General features: G+C 43.4%; 1 pseudogene; it reads left to right on the top strand.

Annotated features, from left to right (window-relative positions):
- Window positions 1-27,033, top strand: part of LOC144752536 (NALCN channel auxiliary factor 1-like) — an 84,835-nt pseudogene extending 57,802 nt beyond the window's left edge.
- The last annotated feature ends 743 nt before the right edge of the window (window positions 27,034-27,776 follow it).

The following is a 27,776-nucleotide window of genomic DNA, read 5'->3' as shown; positions in this document are numbered from 1 at the left end:
TTCCTTCCTATACCCATTTAACTGAAAACTGCAATTGTTTTAAAGGACATCATCTAGTGCTCAGGGGAAAACCGGTGCTCTTGTATGGCAACATGCAGGATCTTGGTGGACATTTAAAAATTATAAGTGTATGCATTTTTCTGTGCACAATGGCTGTAAAGTGTAGTTGCTGGAAGTCACAGCAGTTTTAACTAATCTAGTCTTATTGCTCACGGAGAAACAACTTAAGTGTTGCAATGCGATCCTAAAATGCTGCATTCTGCTGCTGACGAGGCCATGCTATTAAGAAAATGTAATCAGGGTTGGGTTCATTAACAGCACAGCCAGTGATTCTCATCCTATGGGATTGTCAAAACCTACAGAATTCCCTTTTTAGGTCTCGCTGGCGTCGCAAGCGCGGGGTCACAGCCATTAACTGCAAAGGTTTTGGTAAGCTTGTAAGCAAGGCCGCGCGCACAGAAAGGCAATCTCGGCTTTCACTAGGACGGGCGGGGGCCGTGCTGGCCGGTTAATGGGTGCTCGGGGAGACGTCTCATTCCATGGACAGGCGAGACCTTCTGCAGCATGCACCAATACCGGTACAAGAGCATTCCCCACACACTTCAGCCCTTCGTCCTGCCTTAGCCGCTCACACTTTTACCCTGCCCCCCCCTCCGTCCATAGCAACATTCTTGCACGTCTCCCCCTTTCACCACTGTCACCCATGCTCTACCGTGCCACCCTGGCTCCGTCTACTCACCCACACATCCTTCGACCATTGGACCGTTCCACTCCTCCCCCCAGCCCTTAACACTTTCCAACCGTTCATTTCTCCCTCAGTCCGTTTACTCACCCATCGGCCCGCGGTCCCCTGTCCACCTATCACTCTCACCTCTGCACCCGCTTCTCTCACTATTCTTACGTGCTTCTCCCAATCCGCTCCCCTCCTCTCTCTTCATTCTACAAGTCAGTCACCCCGACCAGAAATCTCGTCATGCAGGTAAGTCGTATCTTTTTATCTGCTAATGCTGTAAACGGCCTAGATGTATTTGTTCTTTTCCTGGTGTAACACAACCACACACAACAATCTCCAGAGGCAGAACAACCATAAATCACACACACCCAACATACCCACAGTGATCTATTCACTCACAAATCCTACCAAACAGACCAACCAACACATCCTAGGAAGTTACAATCACAGCAACCCCACATGCACAAAAAACAAAGGAGAGCTTCATTTGTACAAACTCAAAATTAATATTATTACTAAAATGTAACTCAGTATTTATTTTTATTTGTTCTTCAAATTACAAACACATCTCTGTAGCAGGCACACAAACCCACTGGGCGATCGTGGTGGTTGTTCCCCTGTGACACACGACGTTTCCCAAATAGGCCAAGTTTTAAACGTTGTAGGTTGGGAAAAGCTTGACAGCAAAGGGTTAATCGCCATCGTCTTTCATTTCAAATGTTTCTATGCGATAAAATACATTATCATTTACAACACCATTTACAATTGCAAAAGCTCTAATGTAGGCAAATGTAACTGTCACCAGGAAACAGGCCGCGTCCGTGCCGTGCACAGTTAATTGAGTCTAAATGACATCTGACCCCAAAGGACAGCTCTGTTTTCAGTGACCCGAAGCTGACATCCAGGTGATGTGTTAACGGATGCAAGGTCGCTGGACAGGCGAACCTGCCCTGCAGATTTAAGAGAGCAGTGCCAATGCGAAGCACGAGTAGAGGAAGTGGCCTTCCTTGGGGGAGAGGTGTGGCGCAGCGGGCAGAGCGGCTGGCTGACTCTGGAGCACGGTCCGATCGCCGGTGCCGGCCGCAGCTCAGCTCAGCTCAGCACCATATGACTGTGGGCAATCGCTAATTTAATTTCCCCGACTGCCCCCAGCACCTTGAAACCATAAGGGGTGATATCTTCGCGCTTTACAAATATGAATTATTCCTTGCACATGTATAAAATGATATTTCTTTATTCTAAAAGGTATAACATATTTACCCACTCTGACTGGCATCCTGGCTGATCTCTGTACAGCTGCTGAACACAACAGAGGTCACACATCACAGTCACTACATCACCTACTCAGCACCGACAGTTACAGCTGCTTGTTTTGTCTTCGAGGGATAACGTTTGTTTTTACACTACTAACCTCATATTTTATAGCGTTCTTAAGCAGTTGGAGAGGTATGTGTATTTATTTTATTCACTACCACTCAGCCAGAAAGGAGTAAAAAGAAGAAAACTTCATCTAATGGCTAAAATGCTGGTTTTGTAGGGCCAGCCGTTAGCATTTCTTTGATACCATTTCTCACTGATCAGCACATGTGGCACTTAAAAAATCTCTTCCACCTTTAAAAAGCATTCGCAATACAATAGGTCTCGCATTTACGCGAGTTTGAGCTATTGAAATTGCAAATAACAATGCCTTTTATATTTGCTTTCCTTTTAAAAACATACATAAAAGGCATTGCCATTTAAAAAGCCAATAGCTTTAACTCGTGTAACTGCGAGACCTATTGCATTGCAAATGCTTGTTTTTAATGTTTCCCATTTTATTTTCTACTGATTACCCCTGACGAAGGGACCAAGTGTCCCCCAATGCATTGGGTTCTGTTATTTTGTGTTGTTTAACCCCTCCCCTGCTGGTGACAGAACCACTCCGTCATCAGCTGCGGTCGCGCTGTGCTGATGACGGAGCGGTTCCGTCACGGCCCGCTCGGCACGCCTGCGCGGCGCGGATTCTGCGCCTGCGCTGAGCGTTCCATTGAGCGGGCGGGGCCGTGACGGAACCGCTCCGTCATGAGCACAGCGCAACCGCGGCTGGTGACGGAGCGGTTCCGTCACCAGCATGCGCCCGCCGCACGGCTGCCCCGCCCCCTTAGCACTGCGGCGGAATAGCCACCGCAGTGAAGGAGTTAAACAAAGTTTGTTTCATTGAAACCTTTTTGAAATGATGACAGCATTGATGTAAACATTTATATGTAAACATATTAACTTCTTATGTGCACTGTAAAAAGTTCAATAGTATACAGTTCCATTAAAAATTTGTTTTCAAACTAAGTAATACACCAATTTGTAGTGCATGTTAGAGTCCTAGTTGCCACTCCGGGACTAGGCCACTTTCCAATAATTATGAAAGGTACATGTGGCACATATTGGTGACATATCAGGTGTTGTTAATATATTTATCAAATCCATAGCTGGTGCCTATATAACATGCACTGCAGACCCCCCCAGGATATTGCGGCATGGATTAGCAAATTTGCGGCACAAATATGGAAATTTAGCTGCATTTGTGCTGCATTTTATTTTACCATATTCATTCATTTTCAGCCTAAAATCAATGGAAACTGTTTAGCAGAGTATTCCACTTTGAAATAGGCATGTTTAAAGTGTCTGCAGCTCTACGGAAGCACAGCTTCAGTCCTAACCTCGTGGGAGGGAGCAGTATTTCTCCCTGGGATGTTCTAGTGCCCATGTATGCACTCCTGTCGAACCTCCTAGAACCGTACTTTCCCTGCAGACATATTGCCCTAAACAATGCATCAACCCAACGTTTGTGATATGTCAGGAGACACAGGAATAAGTGCCTCGTAATCCTGCACGGCCAGTGACCACCAGCTTAGAATGTGTTTACAGCAAAATGCAAATGATACCGTCCATGCCCAAGGAACAACAGATGTTGTGGCCACAAATAGCCCCTTGATTTTCAACCACCCGTGCGCTGTTGAAGCAAACTGACTCAAAAGATGAGTAACGTGTTGAATTGCCACAATCCTTAGAGAATGGCAGTAAGACACGGCCCAGGACAGTGTTTATTTGGGGCCCAATAAATATTTTCTCTTGAGTTGGCTCAAGACCTCTGGTTGCTGATAATGAAACCCAATTGGTGAAGAACTCTAGTCACCGTTTCAACACATGGGCCTCTTCTGCCTGCAGGTCTGCATACACATGCTTACAAATTAAACTTCTAGGTAATATCATGTCAGAGGGGGGAGGGCTGAAACCCATGGTCAAAAAGCTGAGAAAGAAAAATTATGTATATAAGGTAAAACACAGAGGAAGGGGCACATAGAAAAGTTGAGCATGAGAAAGAAAGGTAAGAAAGAAAACATAATGTGAGAGACAAAAGATGGGTAGCCAGAAAGATGAAAGAAAGAACAGCAGGCAAAGGAAGGGTGGAAGGAAGGAAACATATAAGGAAATAAGGAAGAATAGGTGAAGGATGGGATGGAAGGGTGGATGAATGGAAGGGTATAAAGATGAATAGGTGGAAGGGGAAGAGGTGGGTGTAGAGTGAAAAGGTCTATAAGTAAAAGGGTGAACGGACAGAACGATTCAGAATGGACAAAAAGGGATGAGGAAATGGATGGCTACATATATATATATATATATATATATATATATATATATATATATATATATATATATATGTATATATATATATATATATATATATATATATGTATACTGATGGGGGAAAGGAAAGAATGCATGGAGAGGTGAAAGGATGGACAGATGAAGGGAAGAATAGATACATGGGTGACAGGATGGATGTAGAGAAGGCAGAGGAAGATAGCAGACCAATCCCTATGATGAAGCATGACTCCCAGCCAGTTGTGTGAGGGCCCCATTTTTCCAAATTGGGAGACACCCTGTCTCCACCTTAGGGTGAGGGTGTTATACCAACCTAGTCTCTACCTCCCTCCTCTCCCCATAAGAACTGCATACCTCTTCTTCTGGCCTGACCCTCTGGGGCTAGTATGCTGGATCTACAAGCTCCCCATATCCCTCTCTTGTTACAACAGAGGAAGATGGCAAGCAGTTTAAATGAAAGGTGAGACTCACTAACTCACCATAAGTATGTTTCCTATGGAGGTCTGGCATAACAGGATGAAGTTAGATTTGAAATATCGACAAGTTTAAAGCAGGGGCACTTCAGAGGGCAGTGGCTGTATTACAAATTTGAGATGGTTCTCTTAATGCTGATTTTTCTGGTGCCAACATAGCACCAAGAGCCAGGCTGGTTGTCAAGAAAGGCCAAAATAAAAATTACTTGAAGGCAAAACCGCTCCTGCTCTGTGACCAGAGCCCAGAGCAGCATCTTTTCTAACACCGGGCTGGTCTCACCCCACCTGCAGCTCTGAAAAGAGCAGACAATGCGTCTCTTCAAGGAGACCCTCCTCCACCTATCATTGACACAGAGCCCCCACCACTAAAGATAGCCTTCGATGCCCACTCCTTGTTTCATGTAGGCCATCTTAGATCATCTACCAGACTCTCTCGATGTACCACGATTATTGCCTCTGTTTTACACATGCATACATTCTGCAGAGTAAATGATTCTTTTATTTTAAAAGTGCGTACAATCTCATTCTCTACTCTACAAAATCCTTCCCCTCGCAGGCAAAAGGTCTCCTTAGATTTGACCATGTTCCTTGAGGTAAACCAAGATCCTTTGTGTAGTGGGTTGTAGGAGAGTCTAATAACTCTTGTGACCAGAAAAGATTACCTGAGCTCACCCCAAGCCCACCTGTTTCCTCTCCTAATAAGGCCATTGGGTTATGAGTTGTACTATGATATTTACATTTCTATAATTCTAGCCACCATTGTTGTGGCATTCGTCTAAGCCAGCATTGGCATTCCTAGGGGAGAGCCCCAGTGGGTTTCCACCACCCCCCGCTGGGGACTGCATAACCGATAATCCTCCAGGCTGAGGACACCTGAAGCTGATTACTCAGAGCTACAAAAGGCGCACTGCTGTCCCGAAGTTGGGGGCTGTGTTGGCACAGTCTACACTAGGGGTGAGTTGCCATTCACTATCCTTTAGCTACTGGTCATATAAGGAATCCTGTTCTGCTTGTGGCTACTGTTTAAAAGTCTACACCTATATTGACATTTGTGGGGAGAGCCGCAGCAGGTTTCCATCAGCACTGCTGGGGACTGCATGTCCCGTACTCCCCCGGACTGAGAACACCTGTGCCTGATTACTCAGCTCTACAAAAGTGATGCTGCTGTCCTGCAGCATGGGACGCACGAGCGCTGGGACCGGGCAAAGCCTGGGCCAAGGGCGGGCCCGCTTGTGCTCGCATCTTGGCATTTTCCAGATTTCGCAGGCACTGTTGAAAAAATCACGGCCTTTTTACAAAACTGCCTTTTCGCGATTTTTTTTGCAAATTGCGAAATCCTAAAGGGTAAAGAGGCTAAAGTGCATAACAAACATTGGAAAATCAAATAGGTCTCGTCTACACAAGAGCTATTGGCTTTATTATGTCTCCTAGGCATGTTTTACAGAAAGCTTTTTTTCTTAGCAGTACGGGAGGGGGCAAACAACACGGGGGAGGGGGCAGAACAAGCAACAAAACTGGAGGGGCCAAGCAACAATGCAGGAGGGGGCAAGAAACAACACATTTCGGGAAGGTGAGGAAATTGTCTGCAAACATATGCACTTTCATGCAACTTAAAAAAAAAAGTAGCTCTGAAAGCACGAACAGTTGAGGTACACTGGACTAGGAAGCAGTACTTGGGCCATGCTCCAGGAGCGGAACAAACACAAGAAGCGGAAGTGAAAGTGACATGCGCTACTTGTTGAGAATCAAGGAAATGAGAGTGATGATGAAGCTAACCAGTGGTAAGCAGTGAGTGGGCTCTAAGCCACCTGTAAGTAAACAAAATGTCTCTCAAGCAACAGCACGTTCACATACGCTGGATCTGGTTTATCATTGGTTGGCAAGTGAAAATCTTCTGATTTTAAAGACCTTTTTTTTTTTTTTTTTTTTTTTTAAACCTTTATTGTGCAACAGTAGCATACAGTTACGGGCCTACAACCAATCTGGCCGGCCTCGAAATCAGTGTGTTGCACGTAGGGCAACCATAAGACAGTTCAGCAGTCCCCAAATACGAAAAACCACACATATGTCAAATATCACTCACGTTAAGCGCGACCACCGAGTACAGGATTAAGTAAGGTTCATTTTAAGAAATAAAATAAGAAGGATCAGATGCCATACAATACACCAAAGGCACAGAGTGAGCAATGCACACAGCAGGATGTCAACAAAGCGGAGAATCATAATCAGAGAGGCGGCACAAAAATACGCTGATCAGGATAAAGGAGCATATATTCAGATTTCGTACAAGTCATCACCCACCCCATAAATGAGGAACCACCTAAATAATGTGAGCGATAACACAGAAAACAGAAAATGGTAAGCAGTGCTACACCTAGCCTCCATACTGACCCAAAATAAGAAAGGAGAAAAGAGGAAGGACTAAGAAAAGAAGAGAAAAGAAAGAAAGGCCCATAGAAACTAAGAATGACAAAACAAAAAACCCTCTCCCCTCAACCCCCCACCCTGCACGCATGTAGAGGCTACGGCCTACCCCCCCCCCCTAACAGTGTGCCTGTCGCCCAGTAAACGAGTACCCGAAATATAGATACAGAAAAGAGAAGAAAAGAAAGAAAAGATTATATAAAACTGGAGAAGGGCCAGTCATATTGGCTCCCGGTCTCCCCGTCCACAAAGTTATTCTCCACCCCAAGAGCAACAAGCAACAACAGTAATCAATCAGTACGATAAGAAATGGAGAGAATTATCACATATTGCGCAACTAGGTGTGTCATGAGAATACGCCGACCTGCATCTCCGCCAGCCAAACAGACGTCAACCTGTAAAAAGAATCACTTAGCCTTGGCCTGTTCTTGTAAGTCCCCCGAGGCATGCCCGCCAAGGAAATCCCGTCTCGGCCGAAACAGGAGAGAAGAATGTCCACGCAGGAGCGAAGAGCAGCACGCAAATACAAAATGGACGTCGCTGACCACCGACAGAGTCATCTTCACTGACAACCATCACCCCCAGGTCCGTCCCGTGATACGTATTCCCTAGCAAGGGTACAAGAGCGAGGAAAGAGGAAGCAGTCATAGGAGCCAACAATTGCTGAAACAATGTCCGGGCCAGTAGTGTCGACACAATGGATGAGGCCACCGTCCTCTGCTGGGAAAGGAACCCTTCAGTAAAGTAGAGGCATACGGACATCTGTCCACAGGTACCAACACAGTCCGAGATCATCCGTTCCCCTCCGCACCCATGGGCAACCACAGTACCCCCCTCAAAAACAGTTAGGGGCAAATCCTCGCGGACCTGGGACCCATCCGATCGCAATCGCCCCAGTGAGAGTGCAATATTGTCAAGCTTTCTTCCCAACGCTCGGGAGCCGTCTTCCCAAGCGGACTGTAAGGCACCAAGAGCAACAAGAATGTCACCGCAAGACGGCGTAGACTGTATTTCCCATACCACAGCGCTACCCTGTAACTCGCACTCCCCATCATGCAGCACTTCGGTAGACAGGATATTGTACTTCATCTCGTTCAGGCAGCCATCAGGCGTTTCCACCTCGTAGGGAGAATGAAGGTAGGGCAGGGACGAGTCCGGCTCGGCCAGCCCACAATCCGAATCACGGGGGGCTTCAAAGCACACGTCCAAGGAGAGGCGTCTGGAAATGGCCATCCTCTCTCCGACTCGGCGCCAGCAGGAAATCCGGGAGCGGCCCGCTAAAACCGGGCGGAATCGAAGACAGAGCCGACACAGCTCACCTTCAACGCTCCGCAGGTAAACAGTATTTCCACTAAGCCCTCACCTCCAGGGTCGTTAAGGCCGCCAATGTACGTCGTGGATTTCTCCGGCTAGAAGGCTGGCAGAGACTTCAGGATCGCGCGAGCGATGTCTGCACGCGTTCACCGTCACCCCGCTGCAGCGCAATCACAGGATCATGACCAGGATTTCCGTGCGGGGCTCGGAGGCTTGCGGAGCCGGGAGCCTAAGCTTCCATTCCGATCGCCATCTTGGCTCCTCCCGTTAAAGACCTTTTTAAAGCTAGAAGGGAAGACTCATTGATAAGATTTTCTGCACCTTAATACACATATGGTGCTACAAATCTATCACTTCTTTTGGAGAAATTAGAATTTTCCTTATCACCAACTATAAATCGGGACCGCTGTAAACTACAGAATTCTTACAAAGGAATGCACCAGTTCTACTGCTGTGCCAAGCAACTTCCATTTTCTAATTTAACACATAGGGAGACATGAGACACGTTAACTAACAGAAGCTACTTGAAAGATTATATATAAACTCCCTGACCTTGATGATGCAGTTTGCCAGAAAATCTGCATATATTTTAGACCTAGACCAGAGAACATTTTAGTTAACAAAAACAGTGAAACATTCCTAGATCATCTACAACATGTAAATCAACTCTTGCTATTGTTTAAGCCCCGAAACACCTGTTGGTCTGAGGATTCATTCACAGTCTAGTTCGTTGTTGCTCCGTTGGGTTAGCGCTATACAAATCTCACTTCAGTAAATAAAAGTGAGGCGTTTCTAGAGCCATCTCACAATATTCAGACGGGGGTTTGCTTGTCTCTTTGTGAAATGAGTTAATTGGTAATGCCTAGTAAATCAATCACCAATTTGAGTTCAAATATCTCTTCCTGCTAAGTTTGAAAGCCTCTGATTCATATATTAAATTTACCAGGAAGGCAGAATTACTCAGGTCAAGGATTACTGAATTCAAGTCGCCATTCCCTTTTATTTTGGGGTTTTGAGGTGTCTTGCCGTCCTAATCAAAACTTCACCTTACCGGAAAGATGTTCTTTAAAGTCCTCCAAAGTTATTGCTCACGACCTATGTATTTGGAGTCATTATGTATATCATTCTTAGGATGCTTACATCGATTATCCAAAAGCATTTGTGTGTTTTGTGTTTGACCGTAGAAGAAAGATGGTTATGGACTATTATTCTTGCTTTCCTATCTACTGATGCTATTCTGCGTGGATCAGTTAATTAGTTTGTGTAAGCACCCGTTATTTGTATACCTGCTCACTTGTATTTATCTGTATCTGATAAATAACACAGGTATCTAGTGTTCAAGCTTCTGTTAAGCATCAATTTGTTCACAGGAATATATATCATATATATTTATATATTTACTGATTGCACTGTGCATAGTGTTTTAGAGACCATTCCTCAAACAAAGGAGTACTTTTATTAGTCATAACTTGAAACCTTCGATTTCTGTGAAATTATTATGTTATGAGATTCACAAAAATCTCAGTGTAACGCCACCGAAATCTGACACTTTAAATTCATGACTTTTGATTAAATCTGTCGGCAATGGGTTGAATTTCCCACCTGAAGAAAATCTGCTGTTTATCTGTTTAGGATTATGGCGACTAGAGATAATTTGACTCTTTATTTTCATATTAGTTTACCTGTGCACGTGCACAAACCCTTTTCCCTACTCGCCTTAATCTTCCTTGCAAATTGTTTTAAATGTATTTTTTTATTTCAAAAGTTTTTTATTAAGAACATTTCCTTCAATACAGTACAGCAGTGATGCAGGGAGGGGGTTCTTGGTTTCATCTTGGTTACATAATACTTGCATTCTCTAGATAGGCTGGTTTTCACTGTAAGTTCTGTGAGACCCCCGTCAAGCGTGAAAAAGGAGAAGAAATATTTTAACACACAGTTTGCTCATTTCCATGCGCCTTTTTTGCCACTAAAATTAAGTGTCACATTGAGTGTGAAACAAATTGGGCACAGACAAGGATGGACAAAGTCACTAGGTTTCATACGTCAAACCTATTGGCAGTGCCAATGCTTTTTTTTTACCCCACGTGGCAGCTACAAATGTGCTTACATCTGTGGTACATCGTTGAACAGCATGTAGTTAAATATTATAAAATTCCTTCAAGGATGGTGTCCGAAGACACACGTGCAACCGCTGCACCATCTTTAAAAGTATTTTTAAGATTTTAATAAGCCCAGTTTAAAGTGTGGCGTGCATTTTTGCTATCTGCCATAGCCCTCTTAATTCAATTTGTTTTCCCAAATCTTGTTCAAAGATGCGCACTTTGGAAGTGCACATCCTGTAGTGTAGTTCCTATCTTCCCAATAGGCTCTGCGCATTGGAATAATACCTACAGCAGTAAAGGCCTAGGCCAGACGTTAACTAGGTCTACTACTGTCGATACTAGACTTAAAGTTTTGGGTTTGCCAGCTTAGCTCAGAGTTCACTAGAAACTTTCTCGAATGTTCAGGAAAGAATTAACTTCCCTGATTAGACAAGAAGGGATTTAGTTTCTGACAACCATAGAACATGACAACTTTGCTCTCCCCTAATCAAGAGTAAATCTCGAGAGTCGTGTGAACAAAAGGCAATTATTTTACTCAGTCAGTACGTGCATTCTTAGTCTCATCAGATTGTAGAGAAAAGGAAGAGACGGGCGTGTTCAATAAAAAGGTGTTATTTATTGATCAGTCTCTTTTCTCATACATGAGAAATGGATCGATATTATTGCAATACTTATAGTTAAGTAAAGTGCATACATTAGAAGCAGAAGTATAAAATAATACTGTAAAAACATTGATATGGTTTCTAAGCCATATGAAGGTTTAAAATGATTAAAATATATTACATACACATTTACATTTGACTAAACGTACTCAACTGGTGTTTCTAAATACGCCTACCCCGTGTACCTGACCTAAGTCTAATACGTGGGCGGGAATAGAAAGTTACAGTTTAAGTTAAGTTTGTTTTTGCCAAGTGGATAACTAAAGAATTCTCTGTGAGGGGTTATTCAGTTCTGTCCCTGGAAGTTGGGATGAATGAGGAATGGTATCTCTTTCTCTGCTCTCGATATTCCAGGCTGCCTGCGAGGGCTGCCCAGAAACGCCGGGGCTGGATTCTCGGCAGGAGAAAGCAGCGCGTCTCTCAGCGCGTCAGGAAGGCGGGGCTGCTGCCAGCGGGGTCTGCTCTGCTCTGGGCTTCGGCAAGTATGGCTGCTCCGTCTCGTCACCACGCGTGTGTTTGCATAGGGCAAGATCGGTAATATTTATACCTTTAAGGTGCCGAGATTGACGTAAGGATGGACATAGATACCTCAATAAAGATGTCATACGACTTGCTCGTTAGCACATTCTTTTACTAAAGTTCTCGGTGAAATCAAAACAATGGCCGCAGGGTTTTGCCCAGGTTGTCATAGGTTTGATTTGTTATGAGAACTCCGTATGCCTTATCAGGGACTGGAGGAATATCGCTTGTCTAATTAGATCGCAAGCGTTATGACCTAATCAGATAACACGTTCCTGTGCCATAGTGTGACTGCGTCAGATAACGGTATCTGCATCATGGGGGTTTTCTGCCTCATGGGCTGACTGCTAGTTAACTTGTTGGTTTGTTTAACTAGAATAGGGTCAGGAATAGGGGGATCGATTCAGGACCTATAGGAATACATGACACCCACTCCACGCTAACTATGGACATATTTACTAATCTAGGCATAGTATAACATAGTACAACATACTATAGAGTAGTGTGTATACCTTACCACCCCAAAATACATAAATGCATTTTGAAATTTTCAAATATACTGAAAAATTGCAGACATATATATTGTATGCACTCAAGCTGTAGAATAAAGCCAAAGTAATCGCATTTGTATACATTATTGCTTGTTTGGTATATGAGAATTACACATGAAATGGCTTCTTAAATACAGAAAAAAGTTTCGAGACCATTCCATCACAGAATAAAATATTTATGAACATGCCAGCGGGCAGCTAATGTCTATAAGCTATCTAAAATTTAGAAACCTTAGTTCTCTAAGAATAGTTCTTACTTTAAGCAGAAGATAGTGTCCTGAAAAATATGCAAAAATATTTGGGGCTGCTGGAAAAACTGCTGTCCGTGAACTGGAGTGAAAAATAGTTCATGTGACTTTATTATTTAAAGTTGAAGGCCGAATTCAGGGAACGCCGTGTGCGAGCTTGCTCAAAAGTCTCTATTTCTGTTCGGGTGAGAACATCATATCATTCAGGCTTTCGAAAAAACTGTCAACAGCTTCCTGGGAAAGTTCCACTAACTCGGAAATAGGTGTAATCATGCATTCGTGCGCATGATTGTCTCCATTGACATTCTGATTCGCATTGCTGACAGAAGGTCGTACCTGTTCGATGCTGCTTTCATCTTGAACTTCACTACCCATCAATCGTAGTGGTGAAGCTTCCACGAATGCCGTCATCAGGATTGGTAGCCTTTGAGGGCAGCACAAAGCATGAACCTTGATCGGGCTCAACAATGTTTCTGCATCCATTGGCGCATCCGATTGTAGCGTCAGACAGGTGTCTAACACGCATTCTTCTCCGCATAGCAGGCACCTTAGTACAGGTAAAACACATCTTTGCCACATTGGTCGAAATGATAGAAACCAAGTCATGTTCAGGTCTCTAAGCCGGGAGAGTCCCAGGATTTTTGATATCCGGTCCCGGTATCCAATGGCTAGGATTGTTTCTTCCCTTGTCGCAAGAGTTTTGTCTGTGACATGGGTTGCCATAACGAAAAATAAGGACTAAGAATAGGATTCCTGCAATTAGTCCCAAGATCAGGGGAAGTCCGCCAAAAATCGAATGGACGAAATCTGGAAAAATACCCAGTATGGCTTTGAATGGTGTTAATGCCATCGAAAATACTGTCTTAAATACCCCTGAGATCCCATTGGTATCAGAAATATTTAAGATTTCGTTCAGGATTTCCGCGAAATGTACGGGGGAATTAGTTGATAATAATGTATGTATCTCTGCAGTCGTCCTTGCGACTTGTAGATCATACGTTTCTTTTGATGACGTGAGCCTTGTAGGCGTCTGTAGAAGCACTGTTTTCATTCTGCTTAAAGTATCTATTCGAATAGAAGTAATTTTCAAATCGGGCCATGCCCTTGCCTCCCTGTCTGGGAAGGAGCTGGGGAACAATAAGCGTCCACAGCACTTGACCTTCGCAGTCGTAGTTACTAGATAAGGAGTCCCGGGCATAAGACTACAACATCTGCGGTCTACAATAAGAATGTAACTCCCATTATAGAGTCTTTGAAAGAATGGTTCTATTTCTGTTGCAGGTGCGCCTTGCTAGTGACATGAAAGGTTGTATGAATTCCCTTCACAGGCTCCATGCAAACTAATTCCGTTACACAGAAGTGTGCCACTTAGTGACATCGCACAATTGTTGCCACTAAGAAACACTTTCTGGCCTTTATTACTGACACATGCATGTGAATAGGGCAGGTTCCATGTTGTTTTAAGGTACCCCTTTCCCAATTTTCGTACATGCCAGCCTGTATATATTTTTGGCAGTATTGAAACCTGAAGGTTGAGATTGGAATATTTATTATCCCATGTATTATCCATTCACTGACAGGTCGTTCTGACATTGTCACTGGTAATCTTTCTAGTTTTTCAATGCTCAAGATTGTATAATCAGCACCCTTTTGTGCCATACTGATTTGTCTATCAGTAAGGTTAAAGATTTGGAATAGTGACGTTGTGTTGATTAAACGCCAAGGCACATAGCCTGAACGCAGGTTTTGTAACGTCCAGCCAAGCTGTACAATAGAACGCAATTGTGACTGACCGTGTTGTAAGAACAGTAAGTCCTGCGATAATATGTCGATTGCTGAAGACACAATGCTGTCCAAAGAAAAAATTCTGGAGGACAGAGTCATTAACCCATTGTCCACTACAGAAAGTGATGTTTCCAAATTAATACGGTCAATTTCCCGTATTCTCTCTGCTGTTTCAATTTGAGTAACCTTCCAGGCCTCATTGTATGCTGCATATACAGAGGCTGCTATGAAACGCTTTTGACGCTGTTTGTGTGGTCCCATTATGAAATCACGCAAGTCAGCACCATCAGTAAGTAAAGTTAGGTGTTGCTTAATTTCTGGCAGTGTGGAAGTTTGTAGCCATTGAAGGCATAATTTGCCCACACTGTAGGTTGTTATTATCCCTGGGTGATGTCTTTGGGGATATCTAGGGTCTGGCCTGGTCATTTTGAACCCCTGTGTTTTATTCAGGAATCTGTCTTGACAGTTATTAGTATCTGTGGGCCAGATCAACCACTGTTTCCAATCAGGATGTGTTCTGTTTTGGTTTAATATATGGTTTACGTCTATCTCTTCATCTGTATCAGAGTTATTGCTAAACATTGTTGGCTTTGGAATAGACGGTTTATTTAAATCTTTGATTTTCGCTAGGCCAAGACAGGTGGTTTGTTGAACAGTGTCATTTAAAAATATCATTTGTTCTGGGATCATGCAGGCTCTAAACAAAGCTTCTATATCCTGTACTTGCCATTCTTTTGTACCCCAAACACTTTTTAATTCAACATTTTTGTCCCAATAATCAAATCCGAAAGTATTCATTTGTTCAAAAAATGAGTCTGAATAAATCAATTTTGTGTTGGTTATCATGGTCTTGGTCCCTGTTTTGTTTGACAATTTAAAATAAAATGTTTCAGCATTACTTGTGTTAAAACCTGAAAAATATGAATATTTGTCATAAACGGTTCTTGAGCTCCCTTTTGGAGGTGTTGCACAATGTTCCCATTGATTATAATTTAAAACATTTCTAGGTTGTGCAGATCTATGTAAAAAATGGTTACCATAGTGGTTATAGCAATACATACTATCATAATTTGTAGAACCCTGCAAATAATCATGTTTGGTAAATTTAGCAGACATTACTAAATCAGACATCATATTATTAATGCTTTCGAAGTCCCAATCATCAGCAAATGAGTTTGGTTTTACAAAGTCACGCAAGGAGATCTTAATTTGGTGTGGATATTTCAGGATCTCGACCGGACCATAAATTTCATAGTCAGTGTTGTCCCAGGCTACCCCCCCAGGTATTGGATTGGCTGTGAAGTTGGCTGAAGAAAGTTCTCTTTTCTCGATGTGTGAAGATGTTTGTGGCTTGAGGATCAAGTTGATTTTCGGACTTGCTGTGTCCATTTTAGCATATTTTCCCTCAATGAAGCGTCCCAAAGTAAGTACCATGATGAGCCAAAGTATGAGGATAAATGCACCAAAACCCACCCAAAATTCAACCCATGGAGAAATCAGATATGTTTCTTTCAGTTGTTTCAAAAGTTCTTTAGCTTTATCTTTAAAGGTTTTTGATGATGGCTGTGTTTTTGATTCAGTGAAGCCTTCAGAGGAATCATCGAAGTTTATGAAGTAGCCGGATGCAGTTCTGTCAATTGTTCCAATTGGTTCAGGATTTCTGTTTCTTGCATTTTCACTTGGTACTTCAGTATAGATTGGTGTGTCTCTGCTAAATGTTTTTATTTGGGTTTTCAGAGGTCTGAGTTCTATTGCATTGTTGCATAGTCCTTGTTGTTCTTCTATAGGCGTTTCGAATGTGATGAGCCTCTTCGTTAGGACCTCTGTACTGGTAGCAAACCTTGGTGTTCTGCTACTTATTGGGAGTCCACTTGGCCTACTGTTTGTTATCGGCCACATGTTGTGGTTTTACCAGGTCGATGGATACAACTCGGTTCTCCTTTTTACCAGCAAGTGGCGGTAGTACAACTGATCTTGTCCCGTTGACAGACAAGACAGGAACTGCTTTTCTGTAAGAAGGCCCAAATTCCTTCTTTACCGCGATATTTTCTCTGACTAGATCCCCGACTTTTGGAATCCAGACAGGTCCTGCTGGGACAGGTGGTGGTTCTTCAGTGGTTGTTGGCTGTTGTTTCAACTTTATGTTGCTCAGGTCTTTTCTTGTTTTGTTTAAGTCCTGCAAAATAGCCAAACGGTCTTTGATATCAAAGCTTTTTTCTTTCACCACTGAAGTCTGACTGTCAAGGTCAGAGATAATCATCCTAGTTCCGAATAATAATTCGTACGGACTGAATCCCTTCAGAGAATTTCTTGACAAGTTATTTAGACTACGTTGGACACTTATTAGATGTTTGACCCACCCAGCTCCCGAACCTAATATCCTTTCCGTTATAGATTGCTTTCTGCCTTGGTTTTTTTCTTTACACCATCCCGTACCCTCAGGAAGGAAGTGAGAAGATTCCCGCTGGGCTGTGCTCATTTGGTCATTTTTCCCCTCAGGCTGGTGGGCTAGAGCGAAAAAAATGGTCAAACGTAGCATGCTCTTAGCGTATATGCCATTTAGACTCGCAAATCTTTGTATAACAGTCCAGACGTCAGCCGAGTGCTGGTGATCTACATTATAAGTGGTAACTAGCCTGTATATGTTAATCGCAAGCCTCCCTCTTTACTGGTGATATTATCTGCAGTCAGATTCCACCGTATTATACTTTTCCTCTCCCCACTGCGATTTCTGTTGCAGTTTGGGCAGTTCTTTACAAACATGGTATGATGTAGGCTCATGCCTGGCCACCAGTACCATGATTGTAATTCTTCCAGAGAATCTTTTAGTTTGAGGTGTCTGAGACCCTCGCCCATATGTGCGTCTGCGATTAACAAGTTTCTCCTGTCCATGTTTGGAATCACTCTATCCCCCACTCCAGGGATTCGAGCAAAAGGGACGGAGTTTGCATCGATTATGTATGTATAATTGAGTGGATAGTTGATCGGTAAAGCTGAGCAGTCGCCTTTTGATGACGTTTTCACCACCAGCATTGTTTCACCGTCAATGTATTTTAATGTACGCTTTTTTCGAACTACGGGAGCCGATTTAGTGGCTGCCGCTGTGGCTGTTTCAGCCAATGAATTCCCTGCAACGTGAACGCCATCACGCTGATGACTCAGTGAGTGTGTCACGTGAGTCTTTGGTAGTTCTTTTTTCAAAAGAGCTATTTGTTCCCAGAGCAGTTTCTGCTTTATTGATGCATCTGTGTTATCTTTGTAACCGTTTTGAATCCATGTCTGCAAATCCTTGTTATATGATTTGACGCAGTAATATGAATCTGACACTATAAGTGTCGGGAATTCGCGATCCGCATTATCTAGCGCCATTTTCAAAGCTACTATTTCAGTTTGTTGTTCCGAATTAGTTTCTACTGAGTGTGTTTTTGTTAATAGAGGTCTTAGTTTACCTCCGCGCCACACTTCTTTTGTAATCCCACATGTGGGGTTGTATGCTTGTTCTCCCCAAACGGGGGGTTGAGCATGTCCGTCTGTATAGATTACACAGGCGTAATGTCGTAAAGGCAGAATGTCGATTGGCAGAGGGTATGTTTTTTCATATTCAAGATTTTCCATTTCTTCTAGCTCTGGATCAAAGTAGTAGTACACTTTGTCCGTTGTGATTGAATTCACCCATTGTATCCATTCCGGATTCAATGTTGTTGTTGGTAAATTACACGGTGTTGTTAATGCCTCAAAGGCTGATTCAGCTGTTCTGACTGTGATATGTCTACCGTCTGCTTGATCTTTTTCTCTAGCTATTGCGGTTTGAACTGCATGAACTATTCTTTCTGTACTGCTGAACTTCTTTTCAGCTTCTGTGTACAAGTGTGATTTAAATGCAATTGGTACCTTTTCTCCCTCATTAGAGGTCAGGTATGTGAATCCGCATCTCCCTGGGATGACTCGAATCACAAGATTGCGTGTGTTATCACGTGTTTCTAATTTTGTTTTAATTAGCATGTCTGTTTGTAGGGATCTCAAAATTTCTGTGTGTATTTGAGTCCAATTGGATCTTTTAAAATCTGGTTTTATCAGATCATAAAGGGGTTTGACCCTTTCTGCGTAATTTGCAATGTATGTTCTTCCGAAATTTAGGAAGCCTAGAATCGACTGTAAGTTTTTTAGTGTTCTAGGTGCTTGGAGTACGGCACATTTCTCTAGGAAATTGTCAGCCAGGCTTTTGCCTTCACTTGATAATTCATATCCTAAAAACAGGACTGTCAGATGGGCAATTCTGGATTTTTTAAAGTTGAATTTGTAACCCTCTGCTGCGAACCCAAGTATTATGGTGTTCACTCTCTTCAAGTGAGTCTCCAAGTCATCATCTGTTAAGTAAATGTCATCGACATAAGATAATGCTTCATCATCATATATTTGTAGTAATTCTGTTACTCTCGCTGAGAATACCCCCGGGCTGTTCTTGTACCCCTGGGCTAACCGACAGAATTGTTTTTGAGTGCCATTTATTGAGAACGCAGTTAAATATCTGCTCTCTGGTGCTATGTTTTTACAAAAGAATCCATTAGAGATGTCTAATGTTGTTTTGTATTTTTTGCGCACTATGTTATTCATTAGTGCAGCACTGTGTGAGTTTTGCACTGCAAAAGTTTTGCAACATGTGTTAAGGTGTCGGTAATCCAAAACTAGACGATATGAATTGTCTGGTTTGGAGACCGGAAACAAAGGGTTGTTCATTTGTGAGGTGCAAGTTTCAATCACCCCCTGGTATTCTAGCTTATCTAGTATTTCATTTACCTGTTTTTTAGCTTCTTGCTTAATTGGGTACTGCCTTTGCGCAGTAGGTTGTGATTTTAACTGGATTTTGTGAGGAGGAGAATCCTCATCCCATCCCACGTGATTTTTATATAAAGCAGGAGCTAGAGCCACTGCCCACTTTCTAGCAAGTGTGTATTTTTTATGAATTGGAATTTGATTTGAGAAGGCAGGCATAATTATTTCTTCGCCATGAGGGCACTCCCTGACAAACTCTGGTGGCCAGTCTTTTTCAGCTAGAAGGATGTCATAGCCCTGGGAGAGGTTATCCCAAAATAGTCCCCTTATTTTCCTAGTCTTATCTCCCTCTATATGTAATGTTATCTCGTATATTTTGTGGGGTTTGCTAACCCTGGTGTCTGCAGTTTCCACTTGAAGATATTCATTCGTGTCCACTGTCTCCAGATGATTCATAAGGACTTTGCGAGCTATGCTCACTTCTGCTGCGCTGTCTAACATTGTCTGAGCCCATTCTCAGTTTTTCAGTTGTGTCCTCAGTATTCTCGGCATTGTTAACTACCTTGATACTGGCTACCTTCTTTTTTGGAAATTGTAATTTCTTTTTTAGCTGAGCAGGTTCCTTGTCTTTGGACTTGGCGTGCTCTTCTCTTTGTTCTGATCGTCCTCTTCTTTCCGATTTCTGCGAGGAATTCTGAAAAGATTGAGAGGGACGCGTATCAATGTCTTGATATCTATCAGGTTTTTTTATATTATCCCTATTTCTAAGGTTATATCTTTTCCCAGAGGGGTCACTTTGTGGTGACCTGTGTCCCTGGTTCGGAGATTTCTCTCTTCGCCTAGGAGACCTTCCTCTAGACTGGAATTTCTTTTCTTTAGGATTGGACTGTTTGTTTCCATCCCAGTTCTTTTTTGGTGAATTATTATTAAAAAATATTTTTTCTGGACTTTCAGTCAGTTGTGGTTTTACTGGTATTCCACCTAAACTATCTCTACCTAGTTCCTCATAGGATTTTTCTATGATTCTGGCAATTTCAGCTGGTTGGTCTGCTATATCTGTCTCTTTTAACCTCTGGCGGATCGCCACGTTTGCTGCTTCACCTTTTATGTTGGCTAATAATATAGCCGAGACCTGCTTGAAGTCTTTTAGTAATTTCATACCAAGAGTTAAAGCGGGTTCTGGACCGTATTCATCTTGAATTTGTTTTAGCACATCTGGTATTACCGAAATGGATGGAACACCGTGCGTTTTTGTGTAGATGGAAGCAAAGACTGTACCCCAAGTGTCACAGTCCTCAATGTGTGGTGCGATTCCCATTGGAAGACATATAGTCAGAATCCTGTGTTTTTCTAGCGGGGTGGTGTCAGGAAACACCGCCTCTATTTGGGTGATTTTCTGTGCCAACCAGAATGGTATTTGTTCCCGTTTAGACGGTACTTTACCTAGGCAGGACTGGATGTTCTGTGGTGTAATCTTATTTGTGTTCCCCTGGTGAGGGGTCAGCTGTGGAAGTTTAATCGCTGGCTGAATTGTTGAAGTCCGCATCACATACTGGACTAATTGTCTATGTATTTTTATTAATTGTTTTAGTTGTACTAAAAGATCTGCTGCAGGCATTCTTTCGAAGTCTGGATGTGGTGTGTATCCGGCTAATACCGGCCACGTTGCTCCTGGTCTACCTAAAGGACCGAGCCTGGTGATGTGATTGTTATGTTTTAGGGCGCCATCAAATAAGAGCAAATGCTCTTGGAATTTGAGTGGTACTTCCACCTCCTCGAAAGGAGTGTACTCATTAGGAGGTTCCTCTATTTTGTAATAGTGGAAGTACTTTGTTACAGCATTAGCTGCTGGAAAATGTATCCATGAATAATATACCTCTGTCTGCCGATATTCGTGTGCTTCAATTACAAATATGACTGTGCCACCTCTAGGTGTCAGTCCATTTTCTATAAGCTTTAAGGTTATAGATTTCCTTTTGATGACCGGGATGAGTATTATTATCTCCGGGTCAGCGTCTTGTAGTGCAGTATCAGCTGCTGCGATTTCAGCTGCTAATCTAACTGCCTCTCTTTCTTCTTCATTGTCTGACATTTTACTGTCCTGAAGGTTATTTTGTTTGTTTGCAGATCAGCTTTCTTATGGAAACAAAGATTAGATGCACAATATTTTGGAACAGTGTAACCTTCAACGTTGACTATACCAAGAACCATACATAGGAGTTCCCTCCTGCGAGGTTTTGGAGGATATAACCTTTCACCCACTCCAGACGTCTTTGGAGTATAATGGGAAAAGGGGTCTGAGTGAGAAAGCACGACTGAGTTACTCTAAATGTCTTACGTTAGTTTTATCGCCCTTTCCAAACGCGTTGGGCGCCATGTAGTGTAGTTCCTATCTTCCCAATAGGCTCTGCGCATTGGAATAATACCTACAGCAGTAAAGGCCTAGGCCAGACGTTAACTAGGTCTACTACTGTCGATACTAGACTTAAAGTTTTGGGTTTGCCAGCTTAGCTCAGAGTTCACTAGAAACTTTCTCGAATGTTCAGGAAAGAATTAACTTCCCTGATTAGACAAGAAGGGATTTAGTTTCTGACAACCATAGAACATGACAACTTTGCTCTCCCCTAATCAAGAGTAAATCTCGAGAGTCGTGTGAACAAAAGGCAATTATTTTACTCAGTCAGTACGTGCATTCTTAGTCTCATCAGATTGTAGAGAAAAGGAAGAGACGGGCGTGTTCAATAAAAAGGTGTTATTTATTGATCAGTCTCTTTTCTCATACATGAGAAATGGATCGATATTATTGCAATACTTATAGTTAAGTAAAGTGCATACATTAGAAGCAGAAGTATAAAATAATACTGTAAAAACATTGATATGGTTTCTAAGCCATATGAAGGTTTAAAATGATTAAAATATATTACATACACATTTACATTTGACTAAACGTACTCAACTGGTGTTTCTAAATACGCCTACCCCGTGTACCTGACCTAAGTCTAATACGTGGGCGGGAATAGAAAGTTACAGTTTAAGTTAAGTTTGTTTTTGCCAAGTGGATAACTAAAGAATTCTCTGTGAGGGGTTATTCAGTTCTGTACCTGGAAGTTGGGATGAATGAGGAATGGTATCTCTTTCTCTGCTCTCGATATTCCAGGCTGCCTGCGAGGGCTGCCCAGAAACGCCGGGGCTGGATTCTCGGCAGGAGAAAGCAGCGCGTCTCTCAGCGCGTCAGGAAGGCGGGGCTGCTGCCAGCGGGGTTTGCTCTGCTCTGGGCTTCGGCAAGTATGGCTGCTCCGTCTCGTCACCACGCGTGTGTTTGCATAGGGCAAGATCGGTAATATTTATACCTTTAAGGTGCCGAGATTGACGTAAGGATGGACATAGATACGTCAATAAAGAAGATGTCATACGACTTGCTCGTTAGCACATTCTTTTACTAAAGTTCTCGGTGAAATCAAAACAATGGCCGCAGGGTTTTGCCCAGGTTGTCATAGGTTTGATTTGTTATGAGAACTCCGTATGCCTTATCAGGGACTGGAGGAATATCGCTTGTCTAATTAGATCGCAAGCGTTATGACCTAATCAGATAACACGTTCCTGTGCCGTAGTGTGACTGCGTCAGATAACGGTATCTGCATCATGGGGGTTTTCTGCCTCATGGGCTGACTGCTAGTTAACTTGTTGGTTTGTTTAACTAGAATAGGGTCAGGAATAGGGGGATCGATTCAGGACCTATAGGAATACATGACAATCCGTGGAGGCCATCTTAGAGTATTTGCTGAAATAAAACAAAAATCACTTGGCTATATGTTATGTTATGTTAGGTTGCATTTATAAAGCGCTAATCACCAGAGGTCTCTAAGCTACATCATAGATCAGACAGTCCGGAGTTCTTTCGCACCACTGCGCTTAGCATGGACCAATGTAGGCCTGGCCAAAAGCCTCTGTGAACAGCATCCTCTGAAACGGGAGCAATCCGGCTTCCTTGCGCATGCCGTCCAGTAGCTTGTTCCAAATCTGGGGGATGGAGACCGAAAAACCCGGCCTCCAAAAGTGGCCCTATTGAAGCGAGGGCAGGCAAGGAGACTGGCCTGTGAAGAGCGATGGTGGCGGCCCGCTTCGTAGGACTCTAAATGATCATAATTATCTTTGGGTGCTTCACCAAACAGGGATTTATGTGCGATGCACAGGCCCTTGAAGCTTACCCTTTGATTGATAGGTAACCAGTGCAGATGATGCAACAGGGGGGTAGCATGCGCTCTACGAGGCAGTTTATATATCAGCCTTGCTGCGTCGTTCATGACCACTTGGAGTTTCCTCAGGATTATACCAGGAAGGCCAATATAGACTGCATTGCCATAGTCTAGGAGAGATAGAATTAATGCAGTCACCACCGCCTGCATGGTAGCGGGTGACAACAAGCTCGATAGTTTCCGAAGTTGTCTCATCAATCCGATGCAACTTCCCACAACAGCAGACACCTGGGTCTTTAAGGTCAGTCCGGTGTCCAGCCTAATGCCCAGGCTCTTCACGGCTGGCACCGGCGTTGGAGCAGTGCCCAGCTCTTGGGGCCAGAAGAGGCTGGACCAGGGGGAAAAACCTGAGGAGACTACCAAAACTTCAGTTTTATCTGGGTTCACCTTCAGAGAATTAGAGGTCATCCAATTCATGGTGTACCGAAGAATGTTCAGAACGTTCCGCTGTGAATCAAGGGAGTTGTCAATACGCACTAATAACTGAGTATCGTCCGCATAGTTAAACACCTGGCAATCTGCTTTTGCCAGAGCCTCAATCAAGGGTTGGAGGTAAATGTTAAAGAGCAGGGGGGACAGCGCCGAACCCTGCGGGACCCCCCAACAAATACCACCCTGCCTGGACGTATGGTCTCCTAATTGGACCTTCTGACATCGATCCTCCAAGAATGAAGTGAACCACTGGAGGACCGTCCCAGTGACTCCCAGCCGCCACATGTGAGCAAGTAGCTGCTCAGGATTAACCCTATCAAAGGCGGCTGAGAGGTCAAGTAGGATCAGTGCTGACGGAGTCTTCTTGTCGGCTGCGAGTCGCAGATCATCCAAGACTGAAAGCATCACTAACTCTGTGCTGTTATGAGCCCTAAACCCAGCTTTGCGATTATGTAACAAGCGATTTTGTTCGAATTACGTCGAAAGGACTCTGAGTACATGTTATTCATGTACTTTAGCCAGGAACGGAAGTTTGGATATCTGCCTTGCCACGCCTCCTGCGCAGGCACACGTGGCTGTCTCCAAATGGTGAACAAAACATGATCAGGTAGCTCCCTGCTGATAGTGTAGCAGGCAGAGAAACATGAGCACATGGGCTGAGGGGGCAAGATGATGTTGGAGATAAAAGAGGCTACTTTGCGCTTGCCGCATCATTGTCGTGGTGATGCAGTGAGCGCAAAGTAAGTGGTTTTATTTATTTATTTAATATTACTTATCCCGTTGTCTGTAGACTTTCAACACCTCCCACTTGTTCGAGCCTCTACTGCTCTGACCCCTCAAACACTCCGGGCCTTTGTGAAATGGCCCCAAATAAATTGGCTAATCCATTTTTTAGATATTTAACTCTCATGTTAGGCCATAATATATGGAATAGTATACAAACTGAAAAGTTAAATGTCGCCTGTGGACTTCATCACTTGTGCCATCAACTAGTGTGACAAGGAAAAAATTGCTTCAGGTCTGCCACTGTAGCCTGACTGCTACAGTCCATTCTGTCAAAATAACTCTCAAGTGTAATGGAAATCTGAGGAAGGGAAGCATTTGATATTTAGGACCTCTGTAGCCAATTAGCCACCAGTCCAGTTGGAGGCAGAGCTGGTCCCAGGACTATTTTGGTGTTGCTGGGGATGAAAGGATTGTTCAATTCCCTGAACACACCCTGGCTGTCCCACTAGCTTCCTTTAGGGACAGAAGGCATATGTCATCTTGGAATTCCCATTATTATGGTGCTAGTGGGATAGTTTGCAGTAAGACAAACATGAAGTGCTGCAAAAGTGGGAAGGCTTGCTCCAACAAACGTTTTCCTTATTGATTAGGTATTGTCAAGAAGTCACCCCCGAACACTGGCTAGTAAATCCAACGAAAGTGACACATCATCCACAGCTCAGCAGAACGCATTCTGGACCTGTGTTAAAACAGAAGAGTACTGAACCTGTGAGGAGATATGGGTTACTGGACCTGCTCCCACTTGTACCCAGAACAGCAAAGTGGGATCCAATGGTCAGTTGACTGTCTACCTGTGTGGCTACAGTGACATCAAAATCTGTAAGAGGCTTTTTTTCTGGAGGGACCAGTTACAATTGGAAAAGGACTGAGCATATCTGGTGCCCTCTGCTGTACTGAGTCCTGATCCTTAAGGTTTGTCCCAGTGGTCCAGGGATAGTTGGTGTCCAGAAGGACTTGTTCTGAAATCTCCTGACAAATAAATACTTAGAATAATTTGGGACTTTGAGACCTCTGAATGAGTGGAATCAATAACTCATGTCAATCGCCTAAGGCACAACACGACTGGTCAAGAAAATCGAGTTGGCCCCACTCTGAGCTTTTTCGCCATCTGAAAATAGAGTTCAGCAAAGCCTTACCACAAGCTTATCTGACTTTGTTGTGACTTTCCCGATACAGCTTGCATTCTTGACCCGCTGGAGGGGTTTGAGCTCCAAATAAAAGGCCTGTTTTAGCATCTGGCGGATGAATTACTCCGTCACAAATAAGAAGGACATCCCGTCTGCCTAATTACAACTGCTTTATATCCTACAGCACTTTTAATTAGGCAGAACAGGATATTTGTGACAGAGTAACAGTTTGATAGTGTCATGACGATAATAAGATTCAGGAAGACTCAAAAGAAGGAGTGGGACAGGGGTAAGTGAAAATATCCTACTCCCCGGCTGCAGAGGCTGAAAGGTAAGAACAGATATAACAATCCTCCATCTCCATAACTTTCACATATTCTGCTAACATTTGATGATATACGTTATAACCACATACACTCTCGTGCTGAGTGAGATGAGATATTTTCCTGGGGGGGGGGTGGGGGGGGGGGGTGGTGGTAACTACAGGTTTAAACATAGGGTAATTGACCACAAATATATATTCAACAGCCATCCATGCATGGGAACACAAATGGCAACTGTTAAACTTACTATTAACATTTTGCAGCATTGCTGCACCATGTTAATCTTAATCAGATCAAAGAAATCCTTTGATAAAGAGTTATTCCTCTAGGTACCGCCCTACTGTCTCTCCATTATCTGAAGAGTAACCAGGATTTTCGCTGCGTCAACAGGAGGTCTAAAGGAGCTATCTTCCTCTAACCATTATCCTTACTCTCTATCAGTTCTTTCAACTGTTGCCATCAGTACACATGAATAGGCTCCTGTCGTGGCTTCTTTCGTCTCAGGGGCCCATCAATGTCAGTCAAGCAATCATCAGAGTCGAACTTCATTTTGGCAAGTTATGTCCAGTCTGGGCCTGGATGCTTCTGATTGATATTTCTTGCTCATTTGGGTTGCTCAGATCTTCATTCACAATGTCAATCTGGTCGCTCTGTTCTTGGTTGTCGAACTCACTATCTTCCCTAATTGTCTCTGGTTTCTTCTTGGGTGTCAACAGTTTCTTCCGGAAAGCTGCAGCCTTTGGCCAACCATCTTCAGCTTAGGGCTCAACCCTTGGAGGTGCTTGAGATCTCTGACTCTGATGAAGCAGACTCCCTCTCTGTGGTAGAACTTCTGTGTCTCGCTCCAGCTGGCAGTCTTTGTGAAATGTACTGCATCAGATAAGTCTCAGCTTTCCATGGGGTTTTGCTGTCCCTGTGAATGTGTACTCTCAGTCTCTTATTGGACACACACAGTAATTGCTGGCACAACAGCACTCTCAGCTTTCTCTTGGTCTGTGTGATGCTCATCCAGCGGAGAATGTGGACCCTCAGCCTCACCTTCCTCTTCTGCTGAAGCCTCAGATACTTCAAACTTAGGGCAATTCAATGAATTAGTGGATGTTGGCTCCACTTCTTCCTCTTCGTTCCGTGCCCTCTTGGCATGGGAGACGTGAATTCAATGTGGTAGACCATTACACTTAACAGCAGTGTCGGTAACCATCATCAAAAGACTTTATTTCGAACTCTGCAGATCATAAAACTATACCATAAAACAAGACAATTACAGACACACTATAACGAATAAGATATTTCAATATTTCAATATAAGTAAACAGTCACCATGTAGGTAACCAGGATCACCTGCTGGGTCCTCTCCAAAGCTCCTCTAAACAGGACTTCCCGACATGCTTCTTGATGGGGAGGGCTCTGGACTTGCCCTGGGGCCCCTCAAAAAGCTGGAGAAGCAGCTTCAAACAGATGAAGCACACTCGCTCTCTGAGGTAGAGCTTCTGTGTCCCGTTCACTCTTTGTGAAATTTGCTGTGGCATATTAGTCTCAGCCTTCCATGAATTTTTGTTGTCACTGTGAATGCATATTCTCAGTTCCTTAGTGGACACACACAGTTGTTGCAGCACAACAGCGCTC

This window comes from Lissotriton helveticus, chromosome 5_1 (genome assembly GCF_964261635.1).
Source record: "Lissotriton helveticus chromosome 5_1, aLisHel1.1, whole genome shotgun sequence".
Classification (NCBI taxonomy): Eukaryota; Metazoa; Chordata; class Amphibia; order Caudata; family Salamandridae; genus Lissotriton; species Lissotriton helveticus.
This window is presented reverse-complemented; position numbering and strand designations above follow the sequence as displayed.